Genomic DNA, 25,013 nt, shown 5'->3' on the forward strand with positions numbered 1-25,013 from the left:
GTGTCTCTTTTTCTGCTCCTACATAAGATGAAGAGCAAAATGATTAAGGATCCCTTGAAAGTCTAGGTCATTTTTTCAGAAACAAACTTTCTGGGATGTTTCTACAGAGACCTCTGTCTCTGAAAATGGAGCTAACTTCTTGTCCTCCCTATCTGTACCTAGAACCCACCTGCTCTCTTTCTATCAAAAGAGAATGCCATTTCAGTGATTCACTATGAATTGCTAGCAAATGATAGCAATCATTTAGGTAATTCAGCACTTGAAGTTATTCAGCCTCTCTCATCCTAGGAAGATTCTTTCTAATTGTGAAATCTGCTATGCTCCCTACTCCAGATGAGCTCTTTAAACAATGAATAACAGACTACCTAATAAACAATGTCTTATAGACCATTTCTCTTGGTTTCTCACATCTCTGGGCAGACTAATGAGACCATCCCATGATCCTGGGGAGGACAAGGGGGCTCGAAGAGGGTAAGTGACTTGTCCGTAGGAATGTAAGCAGAAAAAACTTTTAGTAGCAGAAGGAGACCCAGAGAAACTATGAGCTCTACTGCCAAGCTTCTGCTAAGTTTAGGACTGGGAAAGTAGAGAGAAAGGTCATGGTGAAACTCTTCTTCCTCACTATTTCCTTTTCCTCCTGCTCATCAGATGGGAAATAATAGAAGTAGCTAAGATTTTTCGAGTGTTTACTAAAGGGCGTGCATTAGACAAATGCTTTACATTTAACAATCTTATTTACAAGAGATGATATTTATGAAGTGTCTGGAACACAATCCTATCTACACTTATATTAAATGCATTTCAGAATGCCTGGCCTTTTTCCTTTGACTTAATACATCAATTCATATAAAATTCCTTAATTTTAGGAGTGCCTGGGTGGCACAGTTGGTTGAGCATCCAACTCTTGGTTTTGGCTTGGATCATGATCCTGGAGTTGGGCTCCATGCTCAGTGCAGAGTTTGCTTGAGATTCTCTCTCCCTCTCCCTCTGTCCCTCCCAATTTTGCTCTCTCTCTCTAAAATAAGTAAATAAACCTTTAAAAAATTCCCTAATTGTAGAGCTTTCAATAATTAAGCATGGTTTTGTATTATATCTGTCTATAAGAAACTAATAGAATGTAATGGCTGTTTTTTCTTTCTTTTTTATTTTTCCCTGAGATGGAGTCCTACAGTATAAGCTACAGAAGTTGCCAACACAGGCTTCATTTGTTCATTTATTCATCCACCATTGTCCAGTAGCTACGATATCCCAGGCACTGTGCTAGGTTTGCCTTTGGATCCTTGTGATTCCATTTGAAAATCAAGACGCATAATATACATACATATATAGGATATATATATATATGATATATATACATATATATTTATTTAACAAACTATACTTTAAAGGTTTTATTTATTTGTCAGAGAGAGAGAGAGAGGGAGAGAGCACAAGCAGCGGGAGCGCCAGGCAGAAAGAGAAGCAGAGTGGGCAGGGAGTCTGATGCAGGGAATCCCAGGATCCTGGATCATGACCTGAGCTGAAGGCAGATCTTAACTGACTGAGTCCCCCAGGCATCCCTTTAACACACTGTTTTTATATTATATTCATGATACTACAAAACACAATATTTTAATTAAGTAATTCAGTTTGCTTAGTTTCAACCATTTTGTATACTTGTTCAGATGCTCTGATATAATGTGGTAATTAATGTCACTTCCCAATATAAAATCTCATTACATTAAGGTAGGCTCTGCAGAGATGTGTTCTGAAATCGGCCTCTGTACACACAAAACATCTGCTCACCTTTACTAAAGTGAAAATGAATAAATTTTTATTAAATTTATCAACTTCAAAAGAAAGGCTGGGCCTTGGTCACATTACCAGGCTTCCACTGGCTTCCACTTTGTTAAGAAGTAAGTTTTAAAAGGTTTTGTCTTCAAACAACAAATCACTTCTCTCTCCCCATTTTCATTGCTGCCCAGCAAAGATGTCTCGGACACTCACTCAGTTTCCTTTTCTCTTGTTGTGTGCTGGGAACTTTATGTGCAATTTCTTTCTCATTCTTGTGATATTTGTGTGTGGCTGGAGTATCATCAACTGCATTTTGTACATGGAAACTTAGGCTCACAGAAGTGAAGGGCACAGATGAAATGTATGTAGTAGGCTCAGTTCTACAAACTGTACGGTGTTCTCTGAGTAGTGTCATCTTTCATCACCATGTTACCACAGCAGTGCTGAGGCGGGAAGGGCTAAGTGCTCGGCCTCAGCTGACGTGGACAGTTGTAATGGGTTTGGGGTCCTGGCATGGGAGTCCAGTCTGGCCCAGTCAAGGGCCTCCCACACCAGCGCCTCCCACACCAGCTGTGACAAGGGCCCCACAGCTGAAGTAAGAGGTAAAGCCAGGACACAGAAGTCTATCTGAAAACAGGCCACTGTGGTCAGTTGCTGGGCACATGGCCTGCTTTCTTCTGAGGGGGCCTTCAAACCGCAAATCATTTAAACTGAAGGGAATACAGAACCCTGCTGAAGAAAAAAAAAGTGATAATGATTGGGAACCGCTTCCTTTTCTGAGCATCGTTACCTATCCACTCAGTGGCATGCATGCTCATGAAGTCTACCTTCCCTCCCTGCATCTGCCAAAGGCCATCCCAGGCACAATTCCTCCTCTCCCACTTCTCACAGGTCTTTACTCCTGAAGCAGCCCCCTCTCTCATCCATTATTGGTTTGTCACTCCTTCTGTCCTTTCTTCCTCAATCATGTCCACCATTTCACAAACAGATTTTCATATCCTTCAGCTTAAAAAGGCCCTCTCTGGGTTCCATGTGCCGCCCCTATAATCTGGACCACAACCACTACCGTGTTTCTTCTCCCCTGTGAGGTCAAGCGGGCCTATAGCATTGTCTATACCACCTACCCCTCCACCTCTGTTTTAAACCCCATTTCATATCAGTCTTTGATTTCTCTGATTGCCAGTATTTTTATAATAAACACTATACTACTCTTATAATCAAAATGCAGTTGATCCTTGACCAACATGGGTTTGAGCTGCTTGGGCCCACTTACAGCAGGTGTTTTTTACAGTACTCTAAATGTATTTTCTCTTCCTTGATTTCTTAATAACATTTTCTTTCTTTTTTTTTTAAGATTTTATTTATTTATTCATGATAGTCACAGAGAGAGAGAGAGAGAGAGGCAGAGACACAGGCAGAGGGAGAAGCAGGCTCCATGCAGGGAGCCCGATGTGGGACTCGATCCCGGGTCTCCAGGATCACGCCCTGGGCTGAAGGCGGTGCTAAACCGCTGCGCCACCGGGGCTGGCCCTTAATAACATTTTCTTTTCTCTAGCTCACTTTAACATAGGAATACAGTATAGAATACGTTTAATATATGAAATACATCTTAATCGACTGTTATGTTACCGGTAAGACTTCCAGTTAATAGCAGGCTGTGAGTAGTTAAGTTTTCAGAATCAAAAGTTATACATGGGTTTCTGAGTGCAGGGGGGTCAACACGCCTAATCCCTGTTATTGGAGGGTCAGCTATCTATAAAAATGTGTATTTATACATGGCACTATATGGAACTACATACACACATACCGTAACCAAAAATACTGTGACTCATTACTACTGTGTGTATATGTTAGCATTGTATCTCAGCTTCCTAAATATCACAAACTTATGTGTGTTTTGTCCTTTCCTCATTCTTAAGACTGAAAGCCTGTCTTCTTTGGAATTTTTTTTTCTGGAATTTTTTATGCAGGTACAAATTTATCACCAGGTCAGCATGAGCTCTCCTGTCTTGCTGGTCACCCACATCATAGTCCTTTGCACTGTGCCCCATGGATCTCTAATCCATTGTGAACAATCTACCACTTCCTTCACATCTTTGGTTCAGCCTTTCCCCAATATCATCCTATTCCCTTTTGCCTTCTCCTCTTCCAACTTGCGCCTTTTCAGCTATCTCAGACTCAACTGAGGAGGAAAAGGAGCTGACTCTCCTCTACCCAGGGCCATTTCTAGGTGCACAATTGGTGTGTCTTATGCTTATTCTCTTTTGTCCATATCTTATGGTTATACTTCTTCTCAAAACCACTCCCACCTAAAGATAAATAGTACCTCTACCACCGAGGAGCTGACAGGATGGAGAGGCAAATAAAGATGTGCTATCAGTGGCAATGTAGAACAAATTATTCTAAGGTAGTGGCTTTCTAGGGGCACCTGAGGGAAAACTAGTTCAGACTTGGAAAGACAAAAGCAGGAAGAGCTATGTCATATACACTCTGAGGATCAATGGAAACGACCACAGTTAAGCTGTGATCTAATACCAGGAAGAAGAACCAGTGAGCTCAGGGGAGGGTGGGGCAGAGCACAGCACCTTAGAGCATCTTTTTTTAAGGGCTGTGGATCATGACCACAGGGTTGAAGTTGTGAAGTTTGGGAATTAGGCAAAAATCAAATTCCATGCTAAGAAGACTAGTTTTGGCTTTCTTTTCTTTTGAAGTCAATGGGGAGTCTATTTCAAAGAATGCAATGGTCAATATTTATTGAGGGCTTACAATGTGCCATTGATTATCTTCATAATACCACCTGTGAGGCAAGTGCTAACTATTTTTTCCAGTTTTTAGATAAGAAAACTGAGAGCCATAGAAGTTAAGTAATGTTGAAGGTCACAGAGCTAGGAAGTGGCTGCATTTTAATTATGATTAGATTTTCACTTCAGGAAGATAAAAGGATGTGTCTGGTTTCAGGGCTGCACCTGGATAATGCTCATAACAGTAGGACAGACCCAGAGAAGTAGGGAGTGGCCAGAGGAGCAGGAGTTCAGTTCTGCTATTCTGGTTATGGAGTAGGTGGTGAAAACCTGTCCAGAGAGTTGTCTGGGTGGATATATGGATGTGGACTAGGCAAGGATGTCTAGGCTAGAGGCACAGATTTGAGGCATCGGGATAAGGGTCATAGCCTAAGCCTGAAGTTCAAAGACAGGAGAAGAATGCTGAACAGAGCTTTGTGGGGCAGAGAAGAGGATGTGCACTTATAGGCAGGTGACAGAAATTCAAGGAGAGAGAGTTCCTTGCAATTCAAGGAAAGAGAGAATTTCAAAAAAGCTATGGCAGCAAAACTTGCAGGGACTGTCAATAAAGCTAGGGATTGAAACTTCTTGGGGTTCCTCACATACAAGGAGATCGCCACTCATTTGGGTAACAGCATTCCCAGGCAAATGGGGAAACCAGAGGCCAGGCTGCAATGGGTTCTGGAATGCAGGAGGAGGAAACAGAAGGAAAACTGGGGTCGGCCAGGTTTGGAGGAAGAGAAAGATGGAGACAGAAATGAAGAGAGAACCCAGGCAGCAGTGTTTGTTGACTGTTCTTTCTCTTTCCATCTCACATTTACAGATGAAAGGTGAATCATCAAAAGCACTGAAAAGTGTGAAGACACAGCAGAACAAACAGCACTGTGATGAGACTAAGTTTCTCCTTGTTGATTTCTGAGTCTATTCTTCCCTCGTTCCGGGGACAGGTTCCTCTTCAGTCCTTAAGGTCCTTATTCCTGATGAAACTTACCCACCTGCCATGTACTTCCATGTAGTGTTGCCCAGTTCATTCTCCTCATGTCAATCCCTGGCTCACGCTCCTTCAGCTGTACTCTGTGATTTTTCAGATAACACCCAAGCTGCTGGTGCACCTGGTGGCTCAGTGGTTGAACATCTGCCTTTGGCTCAGAGTGTGACCCTGGGGTTCCAGGATTGAGTCCCATATCGAGCTCCCCGCAGGGAGCCTGCTCCTCCCTCTGCCTGGGTCTCTGCCTCTTTCTCTGTGTCTTTCATGAATAAATAAATAAAATCTTCAAAAAAAAAAAAAAAAAAACACCACCCCAGGATCCTGTACAATCCTCCACATTCTGCTCGTCCGGGTCTCTCCATATCCTTGGAGCCCACCTCGCCTGCCCCGACTCGCCCACGCTAGAAATCTGTAGCTATCACCTGTCTTCTGTCCCATGATCCCTGGCAATGCCTACCGGTTACTTTCTGCCCATGTAAGTCCTACCTTTGCTCCTGCCTCTATGTATGTCACCTCGTCTTCGCCCTTGAAGCCATAAGGAAAAATTACCTCTTGTTCTGCCCTGGCAATGTGATTAACGCATCCTTTTCAGGCACACATTCTGAAAGCTCACCTAAGTCTATCCCTGTGGAAAATATCAAGGATGTTGAGATGCTGAAGTATGCCCAAGACAACAACAGAGCCATGGTCTGTTTGCTACTTAAACTGCTTGGTTATGCTCCTTATATAGGGTCTTGTATCTAACACAACATTTAAAAAGTGTGTGGAGCTTCTCATCCAAACAGGACTGACTGCACTGCATGCTCTTTAAGAAAAGAAGCTATATGAAAGCATGGGTATAGATTATCTAAGACTTCTCTTAAGAACACACAGCAGGAACTGAGTAACTAGTTTGCTGAAAAGAAAACTGGACAAAATTTGCAGTCTTAGAACAGTAAGAAGCTGCATAATGGAATCCTCCCCCTGCCCACCCACGATATGCTAGAATGTAAATAAAGCACTTGCAATAAGTGGAAGCTTTGGCCTTCCATCACATTATGAGATCTTTGCTTTTTCCAAGTCATTCTCATGTGTGCTTTGAATTGATGTCTGCTCATGGTTGCATGCATGCTGTATATTTTTTGGTGTGAAGATAGTGGCTCTAGTTTTCCATGTTCTTTTCTGCAGTTTTTATTGTAATGAGCTCTTTCATTCTCTTGGAATGTGACTGAATTTTTGTTTGTTATGGAATTATGTCTGAAGCTTCCTTTAAGATAAAGTGTCCTCTACCTAGTTAAAAAGTGTCATCTACAAACTTGAATTTTTATGAAATTAATCACTTGTTACTTTACCTGATAACTAGTTTTCAAGTTATCAAGCTGTTCTTTTGTTACAAGTTTTTAGAGTCATCCCATAAGATTTATTTTATTTTTGATTCCCATCACCTGATACCATTTGTGTATTTGTTTGAAATGGTGTTTTGTGAGATATTTTGATAATCCAGTCAACCTCAGGGCAGCATTTTATTTCATTCACATATTAGATTTTCACTTCAGGAAGATAAAGGGATGCGTCCGGTTTCAGGGTTGCATCTGTATAACACGCATAACAGTAGGACAGACCCAGAGAAGTAGGGAGTGGCCAGAGGAGCAGGAGTTCAGTTCTGCTATTCTGGTTATGGAGTAGGTGGTGAAAACCTGTCCAGAGAGTTGTCTGGGTGGATATATGGATGTGGACTAGGCAAGGATGTCTAAGCTAGAGGCACAGATTTGAGGCATCGGGATAAGGGTCATAACCTAAGCGTAACACATACTTATTTCCCGAACGTTCCTTTTAGCTTATTTTATTTTGTTCCTGGTGTGGACGTTCTTTTCAACTATTCCTCTGAGAATTTAGTCTTTTTTTTAATGCACTGCTTTTTCTTGGGTCATTTATGAAAACTTTTTAATCTAGTCCCACATAACGTATTGCAATCTTGCTAGAGAACTATTGGAATTACTACTTCCCCCTAATGTGTCTTTTGGAACCTGATTGTGGGACTTTCCCACACAAGGAACTACAGCGCCCTGGGTAGTAGGATACTCGCAGATGCCCTCGGAGCCCTGTGCAGCCAGTGGGCCTGGGTGGAGGCACCAGCCCTCCAGAGGGCAGGTGTGACTGAGCATAGGTTGGTTCTGAGCTCAGGTTGGTTCTGAGCTTTCATCGGCTGCAAGCACGATGGGGACACCTGGCACTTGATGCCACTCTGCAATGCTCTTAGCATAGCCAACATGGGCTCTGCCACCTGGACATCAAGTTCAGTGCCCAGCCACACAGTAAGCTGCTACACTCATGCACAAGTGGCTGGGAGCCATGGAAGGTACAGCTGGTGGCTCAGGTAGCCAAAGGACATGATAGAAAATTGGGAGGAGTAAGGGTGGCAAGTGATACAGGCCAGGGGATCCTGGGGGTGAGGAAAGTTCTCTGTGGCAGGCCTATGTCTGTCTTCACCTAAAGCAGATACTTCTGTCCAGTACTGCTCTGCAACTCAGGCAACAGTACCCCTGCCATGACCCTGTGGTCCCACTGTGTCACCATCTAGCTCCTAAGAGCGCAGTCAATGTCAGTATCAGCCTCATCTGGGACATGTCAGAAATGCCAAAGCTCGAGCCCACCTCGGTCCTTCTGAATCTGAATCTGTATTTTAACAGGGGTATACACGTTAGTGTTCGAGAAGTGCTACATCCTAGAATCCACTCTGGGTTTCCCCTGTCCATGAAATGCCCTCAGGGAGTCAAGTTTCTACTAGATCAGGCTTCATATCTGCAAATCCCCAGTATCCCTTGCCAAAGGCAAAAGTTTGCTCATTTTTTAAAAAATTTTATTTATTCATGAAAGACAAAGAGAAAGGCAGAGACACAGGCAGAGGGAGAAGCAGGCTCCCTGTGAGGAGCCCAATGTGGGATTCGATCCCAGGACCTGAGGGTCACGACCTGAGCAAAAGGCAGATTCTCAACCACTGAGCCACTCAAGTTCCCCAGGTCTACTCATTTCTTTGAGCATAACTGGTCTCTTCACCAGATGCATGCTTAAGTGTCCCTGGGACCCAAGGCTGGCTAAGGGACAGCTGTGACACAGTGGGGGAGAGGCATGTTAGCATTTCAAGCTGAATGTCCACATGAATGGAGAGAGGCAGGGAAGAACCAGGGGAGAGAAGGGGCAGTGAACCCAGAGCCTCCAAATGCCCTCTGCCTTCTGGATCCACAGATAGGCTCAAGCTTATTTTTGCCCATCTGTGACTACTATGACCTTGTAGTGGAGCCCAAGATATGTGTAGGGTGATAGCTACAGAAGGATCTACGCTTTCCATGAAGTTTTAAAATCCTTGATACTAAAACAGGTTGGATTCCAAAATCATTTGCTTGTAGAAATTTCAACATAGCATTTGCCCGTGAAAGAAAGTAATAGCCATTAGATTCTTTAAACGTAATTTCAATTGCAGGAAACTCTTGAATGACTAAAACACGTTTTAAATTTTCTGTCATCTACTTGTTCTTACAAAGCATCACACAGATAGTGACTGACAAAACTTCAGACAGACCACTGATCAAGAATTATAGATCACTCTTCTTACATAATTACTGATAAGAAAAAGTTATATGTAATATCTTTTTTAAAAAAATTATTTATTCATGAGAGACAGAGAGAGAGAGAGAGAGAGAGAGAGAAGCAGAGGGAGAAGCAGAGGGAGAAGCAGGATCCCTGAGGGGGGCCCGATGCAGTACTCCATCCTGCGATTCTGGGATCATGCGGCTGAGCCACCCAGGTATCCCGAAAACGTTATATGTAAATGTACATTTCTCATAAGAACATTTGGAAGTATTTTATTGGAAAATTCTTTTTTTAAGATTTTATTTATTCGAGAGAGAGAGAGAGAGAGACAGAGAGAGGCAGAGATACAGGCAGAGGGAGAAGCAGGCTCCATGCAGGGAGCCTGATGTGGAACTTGATCCTGGGTCTCCACGATCAGGCCCTGGGTTGAAGGCAGCGCTAAACCGCTGAGCCACCCGGGCTGCCCATTTCCTGGAAAATTCTATATAAATTCAATGCCTAGTGTTGTTCCCAACACTTATTTAATCTACTTTCAATACTAAAAATATGTATGGATTTTTTTCCTGCAAAATTCCATAAAGATGGTCCCAAATCCTGTCTAATTTACCCATGTACCACACAAACATTACATATGCATAATAGAGTGAAAAAAATGAGAAGCATGTATCTAGCTGGACAGAGCTGATTAAGAAAAGCTAAGGTGCCCAGAACAGACCGGGTGGAGAAGAATATTCCTTCACCTTACATGCAGTAGGTCTTTGGGTCACAAACATCTATTATTTCTGACTTTTATGAGAAATATATCCTTTAGTAATTTCCTTCCTTTGTACAATTTGAAAAAAAAAAACAGATTTTTTTTCCCCTCACCAGATTGGCTTCAAAAATTTTTAAAACATTTTCCTAACATGTAATTAACATCTTCCAAAGACCCAAAAGTGCTGTCAATGTGCCTGAAATAAGAATGTAAATATTTTATAAACGGCTGTCAAATCTCAATTGGCAAAAAACAAAAAGCCCCCAAATTGCTATAATCTAACTACGAGGCTACATCATTTAATTGACAGATAAGACATTTTTCTAGTTTCCATTTTCCCATCCGCATTTTAATACATTAGCACGGTGTGCCATTCTGGATAGTCACTGTGACAATTTACTTGAAGAATAAATGAATTCTGAAATGCTCTCAGGGAGATGCCTAGCACAGTAACCAAATTCTGTTTCATGGAACATTTTTCACACTCAGTGTATTTGGAATGCCTGTTACTAACACGGACTGAATATTGGCATCAAGGGAATATTATCATGCCCACTTTAAAAAAAAAAGGCAAAATGCTCTTAGCAGTTCAATAATTTATTATTTCATCTTTTGGGCCTTCATTCCACAAGCATTTCTGATCATCTATGTGCCAAGCTTAGCCAATAAATCTATGTGAGATCCAGAGAACTGGCCTCTGCCACACATCATCACAGACCAAACACACTGCTGGGAAAAATACCTGGAATGGTCCCTCCCAAATATTTATCGCTATTTCTGTGTGCACGGCTATCTGTCCCTCCCCTTAGAAGTTTTTTTTGTTTGTTTGTTTTTTTCATCTTTACTTTTATTTTTTTTCCCTTCCTTCCGAAGCAGTAGACTTATTGGGGACACCTGTAAGCTCTGCTTAGCTTCTTTTGGCATATCTGACCTATGGCATTTTCTGCATCTACATTCATTCATTCAGTAAATATTTACTAAGCTTCTTGCAGGGAACAGGCATCCTCATAGGCACCATGGTTTTGGCAACGAAGAAACCCAAGGACCTTAGATCATTCTACAGCAAGAGATAAGCAACAAACTATCAACAAATCTGGCTGAATTCTTCATGTCCTGCCTAAATCGCTTAAGTTGTAATGTGTACATATGTTTACCATATGGGGGTATTGTAGTACACTTTACAAAATAAAATTCCTAGTTTTTCGAAGGAATTAAATTCGGGTGCCTGGGAAGCACTCATTTCCAGAGAGTGGTTAGGGAAGATTGTGGCAGCAGAGCTGTGAATGTAAAGGGCCTCAGGATGGGGACAGGAACAGAAAGAAACACTCAAGGAACAGTATGGAGGACAGACACTGGTGCTGGGAAGCCAGGAGGAAGGTATGGGAAGGGTAAGGCATGGTTGTACGTTGTGCCCTTAATGCAGAGGAAGGCATGGGTTGAAGGGTTCTAAGCTGGTCCCAAGCAGGAGAGTAACAAGATGTGACCCGGGATCCCTGGACACTGGCTCCTGCACACAAAAGGGACTTTGGTAAGACAAGAATGGAGCCAGGAGACCATGAGGAAGCTGATGAAGCTGTCCAGGCAAGACAGAAGGACTTGCAGTCACCACAGAAGAAACAGAAAGAAATGAAGGGATTCAGGATCACTTTGAGAGAGAAGAAAGGGACAGGAAAATCAGTGAGAACTCATAGCTTCAAAGGCCAAAAGGAAAGGTTGGCTTTAGTGGATACAGCATGTCCCTGGCATGAACAAAGGAGATCCGACAAGGTAAGCTATTCTTTCACACAGAGAATATCAGAATATCTGACATCCTCAATTTATAAATGAAGAACAAAGGTCTGGGGAGGTGAGATGGCATTTTTAAGCCTCAGAAGAGCTGGCTGTCACCTGCATTGCCCCTCTTGTATTTTCCAGCCCAGAGACTTTCCCATTACCTGAGCACCTCCTTCCCTGACCCAGCTCAGTACCTTTTTCAATATCGTGCATGACTTTCTTTGGAAAGGAGTTTCTTTATATAACTTATCTTTTACCTGCATTTCCACCCCCTTCCTGAACCAGTAAGTATGAGTGAAGTAATAGAGGCTGTCAGAAGGAGAATATTTAATATTAGGACTGTAGGTCAAAAGCTGAATTTTGTGGCCATATTGAGACCATTAGTTCTAACCTTTTATTTCAAAAAAAAATTTTAAAAAAGCAAAACCAACCCACCTTGGAATTAATATTTCCTTCACTTGCTTTCATAGGCAGTTCTAATTCACCTTGTTTTCCCCAAATTAGAGTTTGCCCTTCTCTTCTTTTTTCTCTTTTAATGTGAAATAGCCTCAGTTTACTTAGTTTCATAAATGGATAGTCTAATAGTAATTCCGTATTATTGAAGAGCAAACATTCAAAGGGCTAGTGAGCCGGCAATGCCACGGACTACCTAGCAGATGTGATCAGCAACAGCACAGGCTCCTGGCATATATCGTCAGGGTAAGCATCAAGGTAGCAGAGTATGGGGAAAGGCACCTGACAGGTCCAGTTCAAAAATCGCCTTTGACAACCTGTAATCATAGGCCACAGTTCTTAACATCTCAGGTTCCTCATCTGTAGATGGGTATAATCATACCTGGATGGCACTCTTGTGAAGATGAAAGAGGCATGTCTAGCACAACGCCCTGATCTGAATGTCCATGAATCAGCTATGTCTGCATTCAGCTCCAAGTGTCAGGAGATCTAACAAATCAGGGATTTATCTGAGTAATGCCACAGGAGAGTGTACGGTAAACTTGCTAGAGAGAAGGAATGTCATCAAGGAGTCAAACTCACTTATGTTTCTTTGCCAACATCTCTAGCTGTGGCTTTTGTCCTTGGGATGATGAGATGGGGGCTGTGTTGGGTACTAATCTGTTTTTTTTGTGTATTTTATGATGTTTTGAGATCTTAAAAGCTGGCTGCCCAGGGATAGACTGCTTCTCCCAAGCTAGTCAGTCTTACATATAGCAAAGAACGTGGCACAGAGCACACCTTTCATATGTAAACCAAGCAATCCGGGATCTACAGTCTCAATTCTCCTCTTTTACACCCCAAGCCAGTATTTCCCCAGCCGTAAGTCATACAGGGCCAGGGACCAGACAGCCAGAGATCATCCCTCTAATCCAGACACCAACCACACTGCTCCAACTGGCCAGTCCTCAACCAAGTGCCCTGCCTGCAAAGCTATTCCCACAGACCTTCCCAATAAAGGCTTTGACTTAGCCTTTCTTTCTGAAAGACTTTCTTTCTGACTTAGACTTTCTTCTCATTCTGTCTTCTGCCTCCAGGTCAAAGCTGGTGCTTCCTCAGGTGGCCCTGGTGGCAGGGAGTGGCCTTTCTCTCAGGATGTGTAAGTAATAGTCTCCTTTCAATGGCACTGACCTCTCTGTGTCATCATTCAGTTACCTCTGTAAGTTAAAATTTGGCTACAAATTTTAGAATAGCTTTCCAGGTAGGAAGATGGAGTAATAGCAAAGAAAATGTTCCAAAAATATTCTGCTCTTGAAGCCCTGCTCTTTTATTTAGGAATGAAATAAAATCAGGAAGGGAATAAACTCAAGAAGGGAAGCCCTCCCTGGAGCTCACCATCCACAAGTCATTAGCCAGAAGCGACTTACATATGTGGCCTCAGTAAAGGAGTCAGGGAAGGAACAGATTTCCAAAGTAGGCATTTCACTGCCCTTCAAAACATCACAATTAGTATTATTATTATGGAAGGGTGAAGGGATATTGGGAAGGCTAGTAGGACTGTCTGCTAAATAAAGTTTAAACAACATTTAAAGGAGATTCAACTTTTTCCCCACATTGCTTTTTCTTTATATTCACTAGCAGATTTTGTACAGCATTGTGGATAAAGTGATATAAATCAAGGGATAATATTTAAGCTTCTAAAAATTAGATGAGCTATAAGATTCCATATATGCTAAAAATTCAAATATTTTGCATTGATTTCCAATAACCCCATATTGCTACAATTAAGATAGAAATGAGTATTTGAAATAAAACAACTTATTTCATATTTTAACAAATATGCTTTCATTGTAATTTTGAATATTATCAGCAAACAAGCAAAAGAAGTATCTTAACTAAGATGCAAAAACAGAGCATGACTAGTATATCTGTATTAAGATGCACAGGGAGCAATTATAATCATATTGAAACACACTGACTCAGGAATTCCTATTCTTCGTTAATGTTTCACTGATCAAGCCATAAATCCTTTTATGAAAGCAAAGAACTCAACCCCCCAAAAGCTCTTACCTTATAGTACCTTAGTGGAAGTTCTGAATGTCACTTATTCAGCCTCTAATCAGAATACAGGTGCTAGAAGTAATTAAAAAAATGAGGTTAACATATAGCCCTGGGAGGGGATAAGTCAATAGGGTACACAAAAGGATTTGAGGATGTCAGAAAATTACAGAATTTTCTAGACGAAGTGATCATGGTACCTAATCATCTCATGTAAGAGATAAGGATACACATGGTCAGAGAGTTAAGATCCCTGTCACTGGCAGAAGAAACATATCCATTGACTTTCTACAAAAGGCTCTTTGTATAGAGTTCCACTCCTCACACCCGCCAAAGTTCTGGTCACAGTAAAGGGACATAAAGCAAGGAGAGAAAACAAGAGAAGTTACACATTCCTTCACTTTATATGTTAGTGAGGGTACCCTCCTTTTTTAGCCGGTGAGGACATGTACACACACACACACACACACACACACACACACACACACACACATGGTTAGCTCTGCTTAGCCCACTTTTCACCCAGGAATACAGTAAAATCTTTTTTTAAATTTAATTTTTTAGTTAAATTCAATTTGCCAACATACAGTATTAACACCTAGTGATCATCTCGTCTTGTGCTCTCCTTAGTGTCTGTCACCCAGTTACCCCATCACCCCGCCCACCTCACAATAGAGTCAAATCTTAAAGAAAATCCCCCAACCCCATTTCAGACACTGATATTTACATTTTAAAGTGTACAGAGACTGACATTTAGGCCAGAACCCTAGGAAAGCTTTCTGAGGGTGCACTAGGGAAAGAAAAAGAGGCGCCAAATTCCATGAGCAGAGAATGAAGGAAGTGTTTTCCTGTCAATGCCATCACTGGGTCAGGAGGCAACAATAGGTGCTATGGGAGAATTTGAGGATGGGAGTGACAAGATGTTGCTGGATTTTTAAAAGAAGGACCTTGCAGTTTCCTGGGAGGTGAAGGTGAGTTCAGAGGACAGGATGAAAGAGGCTGTGAGGTTAGAGGTTGGAGTTCCTGGGATGTGTGTGATCAGAGGAGCTCAGGGCAGCCTCTGAGAGTATGTCTACAAGATAAGCCTAGAGATGAAAAGAAACGTTTCATTCATAACAAAAAACAGATTCATGTTTTGCATGTTTCTCTTTTTTGAAGTAGCCATCTGTGAAGGATTGGGGCAAAGGGAAAGAAAGAAAAGTCACCGGTCCTGCATCAGTGTGAGAAGCACTGTCCTAGAGAGCATCTTTTTCTAGATGCCAGCATCTCCTCAGGAAGTAACATATAGGCAACTGGAACTTCAAGAGAATATTTGGCCATATTGACACTCTCATTCTTACTAGAGGAAATGGTGGGAAAGTCACCAAATTACACTTCGGTGGGAGGATACACACACTTCTGTCTCTGGTCTCTAACACATGGATGTTTTCATCCATGTGGGTCATTGCCAGTGAGCCTACACTTCATCTTTCACCATTGATTCCTTCTAGACTCTAACAAGCCCAAGGACGAGTAAATACCACAGAGGCACATGTCAGTCCTCTCACTGTAACCTTCTAATTGTCCCGCAGATAGTAGTTGCTCGATAAGTATTTGTTATATGGATTTTATCGTTAATATTAACAGTTATCCAGAACACACCTGCCTAATTTACAAGAAGTCCCAACATGCCTACATACTGGGATTTAGATCATTTTAATAAGTAAATGCTTATCTCTCAATTAAATAAAGTCACACAATGATAAAACAAACACTAGTCATTAAAGTGTCTGCTAATAAAAAATATTCTGTTCACTAAATGAACTGGAGAACAATAACTGGGATTGAATACCTTGAAGTATCTCTGAGTTTCTTGTGTTAGATGTGGCAAAGCATTCATTCTGAAAACCATTGAGAGAACTAGCTTTCACTCTAGCTTCAGATTACTTCTCTTATAAATTAATTGCACGTGACATTCATTTAGGGGTAAGCTTCAAATCTCTGAGTATAGATGACAGGCTCTACCAAATCCCAGTAAACACAGTTCAAAGGTTATATAATGAAAATATGATTGCCGATTCCAGAGTTTGTTGTCATAATCGTGCAGTTAGCCAAATAAAGAGGAACTCAAAGCCGGAGACTAATAACTCGGGAAGGGCTGATGAGAAGCCTCGTTCAATAGGCCAACACAATACTACTTTTAGGATATATTCAGAGAGAAGTAGGCATTTTCGTTAATGTCCTTAAAGTAACAATTTCTTTTTGTCACATCATAGGTATTTACAGACGTAATCAAGTATCAATGAAGTGGCAGTTTTGGACTTGTAGTATCACCATCTGAACCGTCCCGTTTCCTTCCGTCTTTTCCAAAACGTCATTATACACCTACTTTCTAATTATTGTGAGCAGGCATATTGCTCTTATGCTCTTATTGCCTGCAAGACACAGAACACTTGAGCAGATGTTTTACTATCAGAGTAATGTTAACTTGATCCTCGGCCATCTGATTTAGACAGCATCATACCTGCTCACAGCTCTGACATAAATAAGCTTAATTAACTAATTTAACTTCTTGTATTCGGCTGAATTAGAGCCCAGTCTCTTAGGAAAGATATAGAATATTCCTTTTAAATTTCACAATATAGCTTTAGTTTTTAACTTGCTTTATCTGAAGACCAAAATAACAAGTGTTTTGACAAAGTTGTCCCTGACAGCCTGTTTTAAGGGAATATGATAAATATGGTTCCAAAACTGTATATATTATGCTAAGTCTGGTTTGCATTAAGTTCTTATTTACAAACAGGATTCACTAAGTATCTGCGCTCACTCAGATGTTGCATCATACCCTGACTAGTTGCCTTCAAAGTCCATCTTCTCATTTTTTAAGCCATTCCATCTAGACAAGGAAAGACAGAATTTTTTAAAAAGATTTTTTAGATTTATCTACCTGAGACTGAGTGAATGAGCACATGAGTGGGGGGTAGAGGCAGAGGGAAAGAATCTTCAAGCAGACTCCCTGCTGAGGATGGAGCTAGACACAGGGCTCTATCACACAACCCACAAGATCACGACCTGAGCTGAACCCAAGAGTCAGATACTTAACTGATTGAGCCATGCAGGTGCCCCAAAAGACAGAGATAGTTAAAATCTGTAATTGTTCTAATGAATGCAATTATTCATTCCTTTGTTATTATTCCCATTTTTCAGATGAGGTTTAGAAATCGAGTAACTGTCTCAGGGTTGTCCAGTGAGAGATGGGTAAAGCTGCTGTCCAAGCTTGGATTCTTTCCATTTCTAATCGCACATAATTGTAGCAGTGACAATAACAGCAATGATGACTATTTACCAAATGCTCGCCATCCTCCAGGTGCTACAGCAAGCCCTTTATACACACCCAATCATGTCATCATTACAGCCCTATCCATTGTCTACATTTTATAGATAAAGAAGTAGCTGCCTGTTTGCCCTGCGTAGGGGAACTGCAGCTCTATCAGGATCATTGAGACAAAATTTGGTGCTGCTTCATCTTTTTCCATTCACCCTCCCCCTTCGCTTCCCATTCCTTTTTTTTTTATTTTTTTATTTGTTTATGATAGTCACAGAGAGAGAGAGAGAGAGAGAGAGAGAGAGAGAGGCAGAGACACAGGCAGAGGGAGAAGCAGGCTCCATGCACCGGGAGCCTGATGTGGGATTCGATCCCGGGTCTCCAGGATCGCGCCCTGGGCCAAAGGCAGGCGCTAAACTGCTGCGCCACCCAGGGATCCCTTCCCATTCCTTTTTATTTTAGTTCATTCAAGACAAAATTAACACAATTCCTGGTTTGAATGGGCCGTGGTACAACAGGTCCAGCAATATCTACATTTTTGAGATGTTGCTTTGCCAATTTTGATAGTCAATGGGGTTCAGCCAGAGCAGCACAATGAGGTCTCTTAGTGGACACTGAGCACTCTAAGATAGACAGCCTCTACCTGGGTATTCCTGAGAACATAATCCTCTGGAATGGAAGTGACAGTAAGTGGGAATAGCATTCTTTGGGGGTTTGCTGTCTAGGAGAGCTACCACACTGCAGTGTCTAAGAAGTCACTGCAAAACCAGGATAATGTCCAGTGGGCCAGGTTGATGGAAAACACAATTTCAGAAGTCTTCAGGGCAGGCTGCCTACTCATCATCAGGATGGTAGCAGACTGAGTGGCTCACATGAGCTGACGAGACCTCAGCCAGCTGCTTGGAACATGGGCAAGGTTTACCATTCTGCAGTGAGTGCACTGGTAGTGGTGCAGCAGATCACTGAGTCCCTTGCTTTCAGAGGTTTGTTGAGGTAGGGGTTGGGGGTCATCAATTTTAAGTAAGAACCAGGGGAGCAAACTAGGATTTGAAGGCAATGAACTGTAAATGCTGTCTCACCAAGACCCTAGAAGTCTAAGTTTTACCTAGACCTCTCAGAGGTCACACAATTCCCATAAGCCACCAAGCAGAGGGGATGAATCTGCTTATTCTCTGCAACTGGGCAGGGTGGAGTCTTACTGGCTGGCAGTTTTCAATTCTTACTCTGGGAGCCTGAGATCAGCAAGAGTGGCCACCAAGATTCTTATAAAGTCTCATTACGACAAGAGTTTGGGAATTTTGATGCAGAATCAACAATTAAATGAAGAGAAAAGAACTGCTCTCCATTTCAATTTTGGTAGAAAACAGGAATGGAGAAGAAAACTTTACCCTATCTGTGGCAAAGAACGGCTTCTCCATCCAATTTCCACAGACCTAATCTTACACAGTGGAGATAAAAGTTGGGAGGCTGGATTCGACTAGATGTAGAAAACAGTGTGAAGAGTACTATCCAAACTTTGTAATTTCACATTTCTCTGTACACAGGAGAGGTAACAAAATGGAACTTCTTTAATAATATTAACACTGTTGGCTGACTCTCTAATTAGATGTGATTCTCTTGTTTTCTTTCATTTTTTCTTATAAATTAGAAGAAAAAGTCTTTGCTATCAACAAACTAGTATTTCTACAGGGCCAGTTAAATAAAAGAAGCTGTTGTTTACCAGAATTTAACACATTTAACCAGTTCTTGCAGCATTAACTATCTTAAAAAGCAAAAAAGGCAGAGTTTTAAAAGTTACTTTTGAGAAAGATATACATACATACTTCACATATTATGTTAAATATGAAGACATCTTAACAATTTAATGAAATAATTCATGACCTTCTAAAATAAGATTCTATAGATTATGCCTGCTGGCTTGAGTAGGCAGTTAAATGTCAGTTCAATTTGTTTCTTTTACCAAAAGACACAGTGAAAACTTAGAAGGGAGAAACTTAGCATAACAAAAATATACACAAACTTAGTATCCCATAGTATCCTACGTTTGTTTTTCTTCCTGTCACAGACTGAATTTTATCCCTCTCAAACTCATATGCTGAAAGCCTTAAGCTCCCAATGTGACTCCATCTGGGGATAGAACCTTTAAAGAGGTAACAAGGGTAATATAAGGTGACAAGGGTGGGACCCTAATCCCATAGGATTGGTGTCCTGATAAGAAGAGGAAGAGGAACCCTGGGTGGCTCAGTTGGCTAACCATCTGACTCTTAATTTTGGCTGAGGTCATGATCTCAGGGTCATGAGATGTAGCTTTGTATCAGGCTCTGCACTGAGCATGGAGTCTGTTTGGGATTCTTTCTCTCTCTCTCTCTCCCTTAATTCCTTTCATAACATAATCAATCTGAAGGCAATACATAGCAATAAATAATATGTGGACCCTATATCTAAATAAGAGTGAAAGAGTCATTTACTGCATGTGATTCATTATGATATTTCTAAAACTGCTGAGGTAGTTTGATCAAAACGTAATCTGTATTACTAGTGGGAATGAGGTGGGAAGGAAAAGGAGCCATGGGTTTATCCATTTTCTCTTTTCCTTTTATATAGAAAAACTATTATATTCCATCTTTTAATCACCATTGGATATGGAGGTATTTATGAGTTGATACATCTATTTATAGGTAAACCTAGGAAACTAACTTATCTATAATTTCAAGGAGTCTATGGAATCAGAGCAGAAAGCATAAGGTAGGGGCAGGAGGCTCTTCTGTTCACCCAGAGTCCACCATTAACTTTTTGTTCTGGAGCCTTCATCTTGGTCGGCCTGAATTGCAGGCAACCTAATGATTTAGAAATGGAATTACATGGCCATTCATGCACAATAATACATAATAAAATATTTTCTATTTTTTAGCTATAAAGTAATAAAGCTCACTTAATAATCCAAAACATACCTAGTTATATAAGGAGAAAAAATAAATGATTTTTGTCTTTCCCTCATTCTCATGCCCAAGTTCAACCCCCATGAATTTAATAGTTTGATGTTTATTTCTCCTTATGTTTCGTCTTATCATTCAGCATACCCATTTTTTTATTATTATCCTACTTTTCATATCACTATGCATATGCTCTTCTCAGTAGACAGTGCAATACATACTCCTCATCAATCCATATGGATCTAACTCATGCTTTGTGAGAGCTGATGAACCCACCTCAGCATGAAGTGCCAAATTTTATTCAATCCTTTTACTGTTTTGATCCTTTTACCATATATGAGATTAGGACTGTTTCATTTTTTTCTATTAGACACAATTTAGCAATAGCCATCTTTGTGTATATGTATGTTCATTTTGTAGGTATATATCCCTAAAGCTGTAATTTATGAATTAAGGGGTCTTCATATTTTATATGTAAGCAGATAATGCCTATTACTTATCAAAAAGGTCGTAGTAATTTTATTTGCCATTGTCCATAATTGTGTATTGTCTCTAATCGTGTATTATCTCTCTTTCTATTAATCAATGAATAAATCTATCTTATTTTTGGCAAGAAAATCCTTGTTCTCAGAGTTATCTCTTTATTAACCTGTTGGGCCTCAGAAAGAGTTTTGTACTAATGGCACCCTGTAAATAATCTTTGGCCAATGTTCCAATGTTGTGGCATAAGAGGGAGATAGCCCTTGGAAAATATATTTTAGGAAAAGCAACTGTAACTACTATTCAGAGAAAGAATGTAGAAAGGTGTTGCAGTGAGTGAAAACAAGTAAATGCTCCATTCAGTAAGTTGCTCTACATGGGAAAATACATTCTGATTCATAAAAGGCGTTTCTAATATTTTATCCATAACACTATAATTTTAAAATGTCTAACCCAACAAATGGTTTCCTGTATTCTTTAAAAGTTCAAAAGAAAAAAAAAAGTTCAAAAGAAAATCTATACCAAAGGAAAAGGTCCAGTCTTGAAGTTCTTTTATTTTATAAACAATATTATATTACTAAAATGCTACCCTTCAGCCAGAAATGGCTCAGTTCACACACTGGAAATGTTAATCACCTTTTCTTCAGGTAACTGTTCCTCAGTCCCTACTCAGGTGGCTTGAATTGTAGTTCTTAAATCTCCATCTTTCTCTCTGTCCCTGAAGTTAAGTCATAATAGGACTGTGAAAGCCGGAAAGGAGTATTTTTTATTTTTGGTCGAACCAGTGTTACAAAGCCTGATCAAATAACAATGTTTATACGGATGAATTTTAAAGGAGAAAAATGTGCCTAGAGTCTAGATTATTTTTTTATGGTTTTATTTATTTATTCATGAGAGACACAGAGAGAGAGGCAGAGACATAGGCAGAGGGAGAAGCAGGCTCCGTGCAGGGAGGCCAAGGCAGGTCTCCATCCCAGGACTTGGGGATCATGCCCTGAGCTGAAGGCAGACGCTCAACCACTGAGCCACCCAGGTGCCCCATAAAGGAATCTTTTGGGGGCTTCCATTAGGCGTCTGCAAAATTTCTACAGGAATGAGGACACGTGTACAAAAGCGATAGGAAATACTACGTCTAAAGGATAACATGGCTGCATTTTGAATGATGGGAATCTGTGTGATTTTTTTTCTACATAACATTCCAGTTTTCAACTTTTTAAAAATCTAAGCAGATATTATTCTGATATCAAAGTCATCTGAAACAAATCCCCTACAATAATATGAAGGCTGAGCACTTCTAAGTCAGACCGTATCCTCCATGCCTGACACCTTCTCTGAGCTTCTTCTCTCCCTACACTCCTGCCCTAGGCTGCTAGTTTCATCTGCGGTTACCATGCTCCCTGTAATTAAATTAAGCCTACTTTCTATTCATGTATCTGGCTCTTACACAGGATTGTAGGTAAGGACTGTGTGCCCCAAATGTTCCCTTAAGTGTACAATGCTTCCCAAGTAGACATACAGCTAAGATCAGAGGAAATAATGAAGTCACGCCTGGCAAATTCTTCTAGCAGGCACTTCTCAGAGGATCCTGCAGCTAAGGCAGATTCCTCAGGAATATAGTTTATCAAACAAACTAACAGAGGCAAAGAAATTTAACTGCAGGAAGAATCTGAGATTTATAAATTCTTCTATAAGATACCAGATAAGCAGGATACCTAGAGACACTGTCACGAAACAATAGTAGTGTAGGGACATGAAAGGGACTATCCTACACTATTCAAATCCAGATACAAAAAAACCTCCAGTGGAACACTACAGTGGTCATCTAGCTACGGATTGTTATCCTGTGTGTGTGTGTGTGTGTGTGTGTGTGTGTGTAGCAAAGGAAAGTAGCATTAAACTCTCTATCATTCACAGTGTACTGTATATAATATGCATATACAAATATAGACATTTAACATTATACTGGAGATTCAAAACTTTTGGCACAGAACTATCATTTATATAAAAATTAACTCTTGCTGGCATTGTCACAGTGAGCCATCCTAACTGGATTCTGATAAATGACCTACGGAATACTGTTCAGAGTAGACAAAAGCAATCAGACGACTCTTCACAGGCGTTTACAACATTTTCTGAGCTGTACCTCCTAGTACCTCCACAATATTCAAAAAAGAGATTTGGTGCTCAAATAAAGCTGGGAACTACTGGGTTAAATAATACATTACCATCATCTTTACATCAGGATCATTCAGAAATTAAAAGGGAGACGCACATTATGAATTTTATAAAGGCAGATGCATTATGATGCTTGCTTTTACAATTTTTTTGGCCACGTGAGTTTCTCTTAGAGGAACTAAGGTAAATGCTGCATTGCACAGCTCAGGATTTTTTTCTACTTTGGTACAGAAAGAAAAAGATATATTTCTTTTATAGCCGAGGTTGAAATTGAATTTGCTCTTGGGTCTGGATTAGTATTTTCCCCCAAATTCATAGACTCTATAACATCATGAAAAATAAATTTGTCTTTCCAAAAAGAGAATATGGCATGTTGTACTGCGCAACAAAACTAAGTGATTTGCAATAGAAAAAAAATGCAATAACCATATTCGAAATACATATTTTCAAATACCACATTTTGACATGTAACCATGATATTCTATGATAGACTCTTGAAAGTAGAATGAGCTCCTGAAACTGTATTTAGCTAAAATTTCAACCTCCTATATTTGGAAAAGGTCAATTTTGAAGAGATGAATTAGAATTTTGAAAATTCCTATTGTACAGCTGTTCTTGGGAAATACAATGCTGTTGGTGATGGAAAAAACACATTTAATCAGTTCCCCCTGGAGTTTTCTTGTAAAATATCTTTCAGAAAATGATCAAATGTTCTGAGTTAGTATCGCTTTTCCCTGCTGGATTCAACAATATCTTTGGAGGAAACCTGGGTAGCTCAGTGGTTCAGTATCTGCCTTTGGCTCAGGTAGTGATCCTGGGATACTGGGATCAAGTCCCACCTAGGGCTCCCCACAGGGAGCCGCTTCTCTCTCTCTGTGTCTCTCATGAATAAATAAATTTAAAACAACAACAACAATATCTTTGGTAGGTAGATGGTTAACATATACTGCCTTCTAATAACCAAGGCTATGCCTTTCTAAATCAGAAGCAATCTGAAGGATCCCTAGAGCCAACATGCTAAAAAAAGTTCTAAAAACTAAAAAAAGTTCTTTCATCACAAAGAAGTGTCTTTTCTCCCAGCTGAGGCCATGGGAGGAGCTGATTTCTAATTGATGGCTGTAAACATGAAGGCATTTGTATCTTCCCGTAGAGAAATCCATCCAGATAAGTCTGTCTGGATGTCTGGATTTCACAGAAATGGCTTCATTCTAGTAAAACTCTTTTTATTGAGATCACATACATCCCTCCCCCCAAATAACATGGGCAAGAAGAAAATAACTAGACTCTAATAAAACTACTTGTCATTCAAAATAAAACAAAAACCAGGGAGAATTATTAAGAGTCAACCAACACTGTATGCCAACTACACAGGAATTAAAATAATAATTTTTAAAATGAGACAAAAAAGAAATATTCAACTAAATAATGATGCTTGAAAAAATGTATTAATTTTTTCTGTATTATAGACACTACACAGAAGTGAACACTTTTCAAGCTAATGAAGGGTATTTTTGTTCAAATATAATATCTTCATACTCCATCTTGTTTTTTGAAATTCCATTAATCCTACTACACCTGAGATATTCATCACTTTGAAAAAGCTGATCTGAGTTTTTGCCAATTAAATACTCAATTAGGGACTGAAAAATATTCTACATGAAAATATTTCTATAATCCATGAAATCATTTCCACCTTTGCAGTTTTCTTTCAACCACATGGAGTATCAGCTAGCTATATGGGGAAAATATAAGTTGCTTTTTTTTTTTTTTAGATTTTATTTATTTATTCATGAGAGACATAGAGAGAGGCAGAGACACAGGCAGACAGAGAAGCAGATCCCCTATGGGGAGCCCATTCAGGACTTGATCCCAGGACCCCCGGATCATGACCTGTGCAAGAAGGGAGATGCTCAACCACTGAGCCACCTCGGTGCCTACAAAATTCAAGTTTTGTTGGATGAGGTAAGATCTGGATGTTTTGATGGCCTAGAAG

At 40.4% G+C, this 25,013-nt stretch overlaps 1 protein-coding gene across 17 annotated transcripts in view; it reads right to left on the minus strand.

Moving 5' to 3' along the window:
* Window positions 1-25,013, minus strand: part of LOC140631715 (transient receptor potential cation channel subfamily V member 3-like) — a 541,542-nt gene that overhangs the window by 307,905 nt on the left and 208,624 nt on the right. For 14 of the 17 annotated variants that reach the window (XR_012029200.1, XR_012029206.1, XR_012029205.1 and 11 more), the window contains exon 3: window positions 14,141-14,203. The exons of the other annotated variants lie outside the window; for them this stretch is intronic. The gene's annotated coding sequence lies outside the window, so the exon portion shown is untranslated. The remainder of the gene's footprint in view (window positions 1-14,140; window positions 14,204-25,013) is intronic. 17 annotated transcript variants of the gene reach the window in all.

This window comes from Canis lupus, chromosome 4 (genome assembly GCF_048164855.1).
Source record: "Canis lupus baileyi chromosome 4, mCanLup2.hap1, whole genome shotgun sequence".
In the NCBI taxonomy this organism is placed as follows: Eukaryota; Metazoa; Chordata; class Mammalia; order Carnivora; family Canidae; genus Canis; species Canis lupus.